The sequence below is a fragment of the Rana temporaria genome, chromosome 11 (assembly GCF_905171775.1).
Source record: "Rana temporaria chromosome 11, aRanTem1.1, whole genome shotgun sequence".
In the NCBI taxonomy this organism is placed as follows: domain Eukaryota; kingdom Metazoa; phylum Chordata; class Amphibia; order Anura; family Ranidae; genus Rana; species Rana temporaria.
In genome coordinates this window covers 142,015,814-142,024,255 of record NC_053499.1, presented here as the reverse complement: position 1 = coordinate 142,024,255, position 8,442 = coordinate 142,015,814, and positions in this window count along the sequence as shown.

Sequence of the window (8,442 nt, the reverse complement as noted above, 5' to 3'; positions counted from 1 at the left end):
ACCTTCCTTTTCCATGGTCACACTTCCTGTCAGAGGGGGACTATCTTCCTTTTCCATGGTCACACTTCCTGTCAGAGGGGGACTACCTTCCTTTTCCATGGTCACACTTCCTGTCAGAGGGGGACTATCTTCCTTTTCCATGGTCACACTTCCTGTCAGAGGGGGTCTATCTTCCTTTTCCATGGTCACACTTCCTGTCAGAGGGGGACTATCTTCCTTTTCCATGGTCACACTTCCTGTCAGAGGGGGGGACTATCTTCCCTTTCCATGGTCACACTTCCTGTGAAAAGGTGACTACCATCCTTTTCCATGGTCCTTATCGGTGGTCCCACTTCCTGTCAGAGGGGGACTATCTTCCTTTTCCATGGTCACACTTCCTGTCAGAGGGGGACTATCTTCCTTTTCCATGGTCACACTTCCTGTCAGAGGGGGACTATCTTCCTTTTCCATGGTCACACTTCCTGTCAGAGGGGGACTATCTTTCTTTTCCATAGTCCTACTTCCTGTCATAAGGTGACTACCTTCCTTTTCCATGGTCACACTTCCTGTCAGAGGGGGACTATCTTTCTTTTCCATGGTCACACTTCCTGTCAGAGGGGGACTACCTTCCCTTTCCATGGTCACACTTCCTGTCAGAGGGGGACTACCTTCCCTTTCCATGGTCACACTTCCTGTGAAAAGATGACTACCATCCTTTTCCATGGTCCTTATCGGTGGTCCCACTTCCTGTCAAAAGGTTACTACCTTCCTTTTCCATAGACCTACTTCCTGTCAGAGGGGGACTAACCTTCCTTTTCCATAGTCCTACTTCCTGTCAGAAGGTGACTACCTGCCTTCTCTATGGTCCCTCTTCCTTTCAGAAGGTGTCTACCTTCCTTCTCTATGGTCCTACTTCCTGTCAGAGGGGGACTATCTTTCTTTTCCATAGTCCTACTTCCTGTCATAAGGTTACTACCTTCCTTCCCTATGGTCCTACTTCCTGTCAGAGGGTGGCTACCTTTATTTTCCATAGTTCCACTTTCGGTCACTAATTTACTTTTCCATTGTCCCTTTAAAACAAAAACATTTTTTTGATCACTTTTATTTCTATCACAAGGAATGTAAACTTTCTATCCCTTGTGATAGAAATAAGCAGTGACAGGTCCTCTTTATGGGGAGATCTGTGGTATATAAGACCCCACATTTCTCCTCTTCAATGTAACACATTAGATAAAAAGAAAAAACATTGATCTAGTGCTCTAAATAAAAAAAATGTCTTGTTTACATTAGGCCAGAGCCGGAAGTGACATCATCATGTTGCTCCAGTCCTCCTAGACCATAGAGATGAGTGGAGGCCATCTTTCCTCCACTCATCTCTGTTATCAGCTGCCGCAACCGCTGGATCGCATTGGTGGCCCATCCATAGAGGGTGACAGATCCTTTGGTAGCGCAGGGGGGATCATTACCTGGCTCCCTCCCTAGCAGTCCGTATCCATTAGCAACTGGACCAGAACCTACGTTATAGAGATCTATGGCCTGGTCACATGGTACAAGAAGGAAGGATTTTTTTATTTTTTTTATAATCAAATTTTTATTTTATTATTAACTTCAACTTTCCATTCAGCATTGTACATTCTTATGCTCCATCGTTTACATAAAAGACACAAATGAACATTGCAGGAAAGAACTAGATACAAATTTGTCTTATCAAAAGTTTATCAATTATACTACCCATCCCCCCCCCCCAAAGAAAAGAAGGAAGAAGTTAATGAGCGCGCATGAAGACCACGCTATGTGCACAAGACCCCATTCTGTTACTGGGAGCGAGGTAACAAAGGTACATTGGACTGGTGGAGTGGGTGCGGGCTCAGCCAGGGGCGGATCCAGGGGGGCAATTGCCTCCCCCGAGAAATTTGTTGCGGGTGACAGAGCGGGCGGCTCCGCGGGCGTGGTTTGTGGGCCGGGCTGCTGTGTGGCTCAGTGTGTGGGCGGGTGAGAGAGCAGGCTCGGTGTGAGCGGGCAGCTGGGCAATCAGAGAGCCGGCGGACGCGGAGCAGAGAGATGAGATCATCTCTCACCGTCCCGCGCCCGCCCTGCAGTAACTTCCGCCCTCACTGTGCAGGCAGCGTGAGCAGCAGAGAGATTTCATTATCTCTCTGCTGCCTGACTCTGGGACACAGCAAGAGACAAGCAAAAGACCACCTTAGCAGGCAAGTGACAATCCGCAAGGTGTGGCAGGCGACGATCCATAATGTGTGGCAGTTGACGTGGCAAAAGACGATCCGCAACATGTGGCAGACGACGTGGCAAGTGACAATCCACAAATTGTGACAGGTGACGTGGCAAGTGACAATCCGCAAGGTGTGGAAAGTGCCAATCTGCATCTGGTGGCAGGCAAGTGACAATCCGCAACATGTGGCAGGTGACGTGGCAAGTGACAATCCACAAGGTGTGACAGGTGACGTGGCAAGTGACAAACCGCAAGGTGTGGCAAGTGACAATCTGCATCTGTGGCAGGAAAGTGACAATCTGTAACGTGTGGCAAGTGACAATCTGCAATGTGTGGCAGGTGACGTGGAAAGTGACAATCTGCATCTGGTGGCAGGCAAGTGATAATCCACAAGGTGTAGCAGGTGACATGGCAAGTGACAATCCACAAGGTGTGGCAGGTGATGTGGCAAGTGACAATCCGCAAGGTGTGGCAAGTGCCAATCTGCATCTGGTGGCAGGCAAGTGACAATCCGCAACATGTGGCAGGTGACGTGGCAAGTGACAATCCACAAGGTGTGACAGGTGACATGGCAAGTGACAAACCGCAAGGTGTGGCAAGTGACAATCTGCATCTGTGGCAGGCAAGTGACAATCCGCAACATGTGGCAGGTGACGTGGCAAGTGACAATCCACAAGGTGTGACAGGTGACGTGGCAAGTGACAAACCGCAAGGTGTGGCAAGTGACAATCTGCATCTGTGGCAGGCAAGTCACAATCCGTAACGTGTGGCAAGTGACAATCCGCAATGTGTGGCAGGTGACGTGGCAAGTGACAATCTGCATCTGTGGCAGGCAAGTCACAATCCGTAACGTGTGGCAAGTGACAATCCGCAATGTGTGGCAGGTGACGTGGCAAGTGACAATCTGCATCTGGTGGCAGGCAAGTGATAATTCACAAGGTGTAGCAGGTGACATGGCAAGTGACAATCCACAAGGTGTGGCAGGTGATGTGGCAAGTGACAATCTGCATCTGTGGCACACAAGTGACAATTCACAACGTGTGACAATCTGCAACAAGTGACAATCTGCATCTGGTGGCAGGCAAGTGACAATCCGCAAGGTGTGGCAGGGGACATTGCGAGTGACAATCCGCAAGGTGTGGCAGGTGACGTGGCAAGTGACAATCTGCATCTGGTGGCAGGCAAGTGACAATCAGCAACGCGTGGCAGGCGACGTGGCAAGTGACACGCTGAGGGCTCCCACTGATTCTGCATTATGGTGAGTTGAACCATTTCATTTCATATTCCAATGTAATAATAGAAATAATGCACTTCAGTCCTCCTGACACCATATTAACCATGGTGCCAGGATTATTGAAGCGCCAACACCAGCCATTTCCCTGATAAATTGCCCACACAAAAAAATATATATATATTTTCTGGCAGTGCCCCTCCCGAGACTAGACTCTGAATCCGCCCCTGGGCTCAGCACGTCCCTTCTAATGCAAGATCTACCCAGTTACCATGTGTAGTGACACAGGACAGCACTTTTCAGAGGAACTCTGTATTTTATTACTGCACACAGTGATGGCTCATCTGTAAGTCGGGGAACTGCCTCAATGTTAAGCCTCATACACACGATCGGACTTCCAACTGACTTTTCCGTGGATTTTGCTCCAAAGGGCGTTGTCCGTGAACTTGATATGCATACACACGGCAGGACATTTTCAGCCAACAAACACGCAATAGACGTACAACATGGTTTATCTTCTCTTCAACGCCACCCTTTGGGCAACTTCTGCTATTGTTGTCTGATCTTTAGCATTGGTTCTGAGCATGCGTGTTTGTACTTTGGACTTTAGTCCGATGGCCTTGTGTACACACGATCGGATTAGCCGACGTAGGACATTTGTTGCCGGAAAGTTTGTCTGTTATCACAGCAAACATTTGTCCAATGAAAAAGCGAAAAAGTTTGTCTGATGGAGCGTACACACGGTCAGATTGTCCGCTAAAACAGGTCCGTCGGACATTTGTTGTCAAAAAGTCAGATCGTGTGTATGGGCCTTTAACCACTTCCCGACCTCCTCATGTACATTTACGTCGGCAGAATGGCACGGACAGGCACATCAACGTACCTGTACGTGCCTGCCTAGACGTGGGTGGGGGGTCGGTACATGCGGAGGTCGGGTCCGCTCGGGGAGCGATCCGGGACGACGGTGCGGCTATTTGTTTTTAGCCGCTCCGTCGCGATCGCTCCCCGGAGCTGAAGAACGGGGAGAGCCGTATGTAAACACGGCTTCCCCGTGCTTCACTGTGGCGGCGCATCGATCGAGTGATCCCTTTTATAGGGGAGACTCGATCGATGATGTCAATCCTACAGCCACACCCCTCTACACTAGTAAACACATACACAGTGATCCCTAAATGTTACAGCGCCCCCTGTGTTTACCTCCCAAACTGCAACTGTCATTTTCACAATAAACAATGCAATTTAAATGCATTTTTTGCTGTGAAAATGACAATGGTCCCAAAAATGTGTCAAAATTGTCCGAAGTGTCCGCCATAATGTCGCAGTCACGAAAAAAAATCGCTGATCGCCGCCATTACTAGTAAAAAAAATAAAAATGCAAAAAAACTATCCCCTATTTTGTAAACGCTATAAATTTTGCGCAAACCAACCGATAAACGATTATTGCGATTTTTTTTTTTACCAAAAATAGGTAGAAGAATACGTATCGGCCTAAACTGAGGAAAATTTTTTTTTTTATATATATGTTTTTGGGGGATTTTTATTATAGCAAAAAGTAAAAAAATATTGCATTTTTTTCAAAATTGTCGCTCTATTTTTGTTTATAGCGCAAAAAATAAAAACCGCAGAGGTGATCAAATACCACCAAAAGAAAGCTCTATTTGTGGGGAAAAAAGGACGCCAATTTTGTTTGGGAGCCACGTCGTACGACCGCGCAATTGTCTGTTAAAGCGACGCAGTCCCGAACTGTAAAAACCCCTTGGGTCTTTAGCCAGCATATTGGTCCGGGGCTTAAGTGGTTAATATAGCATGCTCCTAGGTAGGTGCTAGGATGAGTGTATAATAGTTTTTGGTTTCTCTGATTAACAGAGAGATCGCTAGCATACCTCCCAACTTTTTGAGATGGTAACGAAGGAGACCTATTAGCAAAAGTATGTAGGCATAGGACACACCCCTTGCCCCACCCCCGTGGAAGAGAATTATACAAAAATAAATTATTAGGTGAACCCACAAGTGCTTATTTTTACCCCTAATGTTCCTTTATATTGGCTTTTGAAGTTTACAAATGCAGCCATTTAGAATCTGGGTGAAAGGTTTAGCACTGGGAAACGCTTTTTGAAAGATAAGGAGTGCATTTTATATACAACTTTATAGATCAGACCAAAATGAGGGACAAATGAGGAGGGACAGAGGGACTTTGCTCCAAATCAGGGACAGTCCCTCAAAATCAGGGACGGTTGGGAGGTATGAGCTAGGTAATGTCTGGTGGTTGTAAATGCATGAAGGTAAAACATCTTCTGTGTGCAGGAGCTCCTCCAGCCCCCCCCTAATATTTACCTGAGCCCCCTCTCATTCCAGAAATGTCCACGAGAACCTTGGCTCTCCAGGGACTCGCACTCCTGATTTGCTTTTGGCAGGAGTCATTGGCTCCCGCTGCTGTCAATCACAGCCAATGAGCCAATCAGGATACAGAGGGGGTGGGGCCGAGCCTCAGCTCTGTGGGTGAATGGACACACCTGCTTGGGTGCCCTCACAAGCTAGTTGCTGTGGGGGCATGCAGTGGGAGGGGCTAGGAGTGCTGGCGAGGGACCAGAGAAGAGGAGGATAGGGGCTGCACTGCAAAACTAACTGCACAGAGCAGGTAAGTATAATATGTTTGTTATTTTAGAAAATAAAAAAAAGTATTACTTTATCAGAGAGTGGTGATTGGCTAGTGTAGTGCTGCTTATGCTGTCTTGAAGTTTCACACTGTCCTAGCAACTATGGAAAGTGCTGGATAGTAGGTGGAAACCATGCAGATGGTAGCATGAATATTCATACAGCCCTCGCCAATTAGAACGGGAGGTGCCCCAAGGCATGCTGGGTGCCTGTATTTAAATTCTAGGACCTCATGGGCATTCCTAGGAGAGGATTGCATCAGTCTGGGGTGTTGCCTCCCCCAGCACTTGCTGCCATGTGGCCTCAAGTGGGTGACCTGAGGGTGTGAAGTCTGTGTGGCTGACCCTGGACCTACCATAGCTCACAGAGGAAGAGTCTACTGGGCATCTGGTCTGGTGTCATGGAGAGAAAGCTTGTGGGTGGTGCTTCAGGAGCCTTCTTGTGGGTGGTGCTACAGGAGCTTTGTGAATTCAGACACCCTACAGATCCTTAGTTATACCCTCTTTTACTCCAATGCCGCGTACACACAGTTGGAATTTCCGACAACAAATGTTCCATGTGAGCTTTTGGTCGGATATTCCGACCGTGTGTAGGCTTCATCGGACATTTGCTGTCGGAATTTCCAACAAGAAAAATTTGAGAGCTGGTTCTCAATTTTTCCGACAGCAAAAGTTCTTGTTGGAAATTCCGATCGTCTGTATGCAATTCCTAAGCACAAAAATGCTCGGAATCACTGAACTTCATTTTTCTCAGATCGTCGTAGCGTTGGACGTGACCGCGTTCTTGGCAATCAAAATTTTGGCATCTATGCAGCCCTTAACCCACACCTTCCAGCCTTTAGATGTGTATGCAGTCCCCCCCCCCCCCCACAAGTATAGGTTGACCACCACCATCTGGAAGATAGAATGTGTTGTACCCTCAGAATGGGTCATTTCAAAAATAATTTGTGTTTGTCTGGGAGATACAATGTACTGTACAGTAGCTTTATCTAGTAAATGCTCGTTTCCTGCTTGCTCACCTGCCTAGCAATGTGCTTCCTCTCTGCTTACATCCTTAGCACTGTGCTTCCTGTCTGCTCCTCCGCTCAGCAATGTGCTTCCTGTCCGCTTCCCCGCTCAGCACTGTGCTTCCTGTCTGCTCCTCCGCTCAGCACTGTGCTTCCTGTCTGCTCCTCCGCTCAGCACTGTGCTTCCTGTCTGCTCCTCCGCTCAGCACTGTGCTTCCTGTCTGCTCCTCCGCTCAGCACTGTGCTTCCTGTCTGCTCCTCCGCTCAGCACTGTGCTTCCTGTCCGCTTCCCCGCTCAGCACTGTGCTTCCTGTCCGCTTCCCCGCTCAGCACTGTGCTTCCTGTCTGCTCCTCCGCTCAGCACTGTGCTTCCTGTCTGCTTCCCCGCTCAGCACTGTGCTTCCTGTCTGCTCCTCCGCTCAGCACTGTGCTTCCTGTCTGCTTCCCCGCTCAGCACTCTGCCTCCTGTCTGTTCCTCCGCTCAGCACTCTGCCTCCTGTCTGTTCCTCCGCTCAGCACTGTGCTTCCTGTCTGCTCCTCCGCTCAGCACTGTGCTTTCTGTCTGCTCCCCCACTCAGCACTGTGCTTCCTGTCTGCTTCCCCACTCAGCACTGTGCCTCCTGTCTGTTCCTCCGCTCAGCACTGTGCTTCCTGTCTGCTCCTCCGCTCAGCACTGTGCTTTCTGTCTGCTCCCCCACTCAGCACTGTGCTTCCTGTCTGCTTCCCCGCTCAGCACTGTGCTTCCTGTCTGCTCCTCCGCTCAGCACTGTGCTTCCTGTCTGCTCCTCCGCTCAGCACTGTGCTTCCTGTCTGCTCCTCCGCTCAGCACTGTGCTTCCTGTCTGTTCCTCCGCTCAGCACTGGGCTTCCTGTCTGCTCCTCCGCTCAGCAATGTGCTTCCTGTCTGCTCCTCCGCTCAGCAATGTGCTTCCTGTCTGCTCCTCCGCTCAGCAATGTGCTTCCTGTCTGCTTCCCCGCTCAGCACTGTGCTTCCTGTCTGCTTCCCCGCTCAGCCCTGTGCTTCCTGTCTACTCCCCCACTCAGCACTGTGCTTCCTGACTTCTCCCCCAATCAGCACTGTGCTTCCTGACTTCTCCCCCACTCAGCACTGTGCTTCCTGTCTGCACCCCCGTAAAGCACCCGAGGGCTTTCACACTGGAGCGGTGCGCTGGCAGGGCGTCAGACAAAGTCCTGCCAGCAGCTTCTTTGGAGCACATTAGGAGAGGTGAACTCACCGCTCCTAATGCGCTCCTGCCCATTGAAATCAATGGGCAGTACCGCTGGCAAAACGCCGCTGTAGCGGCACTTTGCAGGCGGGCTTAACCCTTTTTCGGAAAGCGCC